The sequence below is a fragment of the Heptranchias perlo genome, unplaced genomic scaffold (genome assembly GCF_035084215.1).
Source record: "Heptranchias perlo isolate sHepPer1 unplaced genomic scaffold, sHepPer1.hap1 HAP1_SCAFFOLD_316, whole genome shotgun sequence".
Taxonomy (NCBI): domain Eukaryota; kingdom Metazoa; phylum Chordata; class Chondrichthyes; order Hexanchiformes; family Hexanchidae; genus Heptranchias; species Heptranchias perlo.
The window spans coordinates 241,189-243,827 of record NW_027139328.1 but is presented as its reverse complement, the minus strand read 5'-3'; the positions used below and the strand labels follow the sequence as shown (position 1 = coordinate 243,827).

Sequence of the window (2,639 nt, the reverse complement as noted above, 5' to 3'; positions counted from 1 at the left end):
TGGGGACACTCACCCTCTCTCTCTCTCTCTGGTGGGGGGGGACACTCACCCTCTCTCTCTCTCTGGGGGGGGGGGACACTCACCCTCTCTCTCTCTCTCTGGGGGGGGGGGACACTCACCCTCTCTCTCTGTCTCTGGGGGGGGGGGACACTCACCCTCTCTCTCTCTCTCTGGGGGGGGGGGACACTCACCCTCTCTCTCTCTCTGGGGGGGGGGGGACACTCACCCTCTCTCTCTCTCTGGGGGGGGGACACTCACCCTCTCTCTCTCTCTCTCTGGGGGGGGGGGGGGGGACACTCACCCTCTCTCTCTCTCTCTGGGGCGGGGGGGGGGGGACACTCACCCCTCTCTCTCTCTCCTCTTTTTTTCTCCGGATGAACCGCCTCCTGCAGCAAAATGGCGTCGCGTGACGTCAGGGGGCGGGGTCACCGCCAGACTCCGCCCCCGACCCCCAAGCGGCCGGGGTCAGGGGTCGGGGGTCAGGCTCTCCGCGGGGTCAGGGGTCGGGCTCCCCCCCTCCTCTCTCAGTCCGGGCTCTGAGCTCCGGGACATCGGCCTCAATCCCCGGCCCCGGGCCCAGTTAAAATCGGAGCCGGAGCCGGAGCCCCGCTCGCCGGACCCACCGGTCTCTTTTTTCCGATCTCCGTCCACCGGACCCAGTTAAAATCGGAGCCGGAGTCCCGCTCCTCCGGGTCCCCCGCTCCGTCTCCCGGGCCCGGTTTGCGCCGATGCGATTTTAACCGGTGGAGCGTTAGTCCCCGCCCCGCGCTCAGTACCGGCGGCGGGGATTGGTCCCGGGAGCCCGGAGGCGGGGCCCGCGCCTCCATCCCGCCTGCTGATTGGCCGGGCCTGGTGGTGCCCCAGGCACCCTGGGCCTGGATTTCTCTGCACTGATTCTCCTCCCAGACTCTGGGCTGGAGATGGGCGCCGTCCTGGGGACTTTAATCTGGCTCCATGAGGAGGAGGAGGAGGAGGAGCGGCTGCAGCAGCGGGAGGAGGAGGAGAAGCCGCCGGCCCCGGCTGCCCAGAGACCCGGAGCTGGGCCTGTGAGGAGGCCGCTGGGGAGGGAGGCCGCTCGCAGGAGGCTGTACCCGGCCAACAGGGTCTACAGGCCCAGGGTCACCTTCCTGGAGCTGTCGGAGGAGGAGTGCAGGCGGAGGCTGCGGTTCTCCAGGCAGGCCGTCACCGACCTGTGCAGCCTCCTCCAGCAGGACCTGCTGCCGGCCGGGCCCGGGGGCCACGCCTTGCCCGTGGCCGTCAAGGTCACCACCGCCCTCAACTTCTTCGCCTCGGGATCGTTCCAGGGTGCGGCCGGTGACATTTCTCACATCAGTCAGTCCGCGGTTCACAAATGCATAAAGCAGGTCACCAACGCCCTCTTTGCCAGGGCCAACGATTACATCAGCTTCCCAATGGACGCCGGCAGTCAGAATGAAAGGGCGGTGGGATTTGCCGCGGTGGCCGGCTTCCCTCGAGTGCAGGGGGTCATAGACTGCACGCACGTGGCCATCAAGGCACCAGACAACCAGCCAGCTGCCTTCAACAGGAAGGGTTATTATTCCATCAATGTGCAGCTGGTCAGCGATCACCATCACAGAATCATGCAGGTCTGCGCCCGCTTTCCAGGCAGCTGTTCCGATGCCTTCATTCTGCACGAGTCAACCATCCCCCCGCTGTTCCATTCGTGTCAGAACGTCAAAGGATGGCTGATAGGGGACAGGGACTACCCTCTGCACACGTGGCTGATGACACCGCTCCTTAACCCCAGCACACCTGCAGAGATGAGATACAACGAGAGTCACGGGACCACCAGGAGGGTCATCAAGCACACAATTGGGCTCCTCAAGCAACGCTTCCGCTGCCTGGACAGGTCCGGGGGCCCATTACAGTACAGCCCACAGAGAGTTTCCCGCATTGTGGTTGTCTGCTGTATTCTGCACAACCTTGCTGTGCAAAGAGGACTGCACTTGGAGCAAGAGGAGTACGAACATCTGCCGTCGTCTGATGAGGAAGACTTAGATGAAAGTGAGGAAGGGACAGAAGAGGGAGGTCAGCAGCTTGCAGCCAGAGATGTCCGGAATCAGTTTATTGCCCAGTACTTTGCTTGATCTACTTGTTCGCTTCAAACCTGGACAACTCCCTCCCCTCACTAACAGTCCTCAGGAACCTCCTCGACCAGTCCTTTCATCCTCCAACCTCTGAGCCAACAATCAGACACGTGGTGTGCTGATATTGCAGCCGCAGTACCTCTGCTGAAACCACACTGCAGGCAAATTTGAAAAGTTGAAAAAGGTGATTTATTTAATGGCTAACTCAATAAAAGCCTTGACGTTATTTCTTAACCATGTGTCAACCCACAGTTCTTTTAATTATTTTTGAAACTATCCTATTGCCCCTACCATCTGCTCCCCAGGGACTTCTGCACAGCTGGTGGAAGGTGAAACCTGGGAGCTGGGACCCAGCTGCAGGCTGTTGCCGGGACAGGCTGATGCAGCAGGCACCATGGTTGAGGGGGTGGTGAGGGAGCAGATCGTGAGACGGTACGATGTGCCACTCCCGTGGGACTGGTGTTCCTCGTTCCCACTGATCTTCAGGGCATCAGCAATGTAGCTTTGATCCCCATGGTCCACCAGCCTTTC

The 2,639-nt window shown here is 61.3% G+C and overlaps 1 pseudogene; it reads left to right on the top strand.

Annotated features, from left to right (window-relative positions):
- The first annotated feature begins 484 nt into the window (after positions 1 to 484).
- On the top strand, positions 485 to 2,342 carry LOC137311240 (putative nuclease HARBI1 pseudogene; annotated as a pseudogene).
- The last annotated feature ends 297 nt before the right edge of the window (positions 2,343 to 2,639 follow it).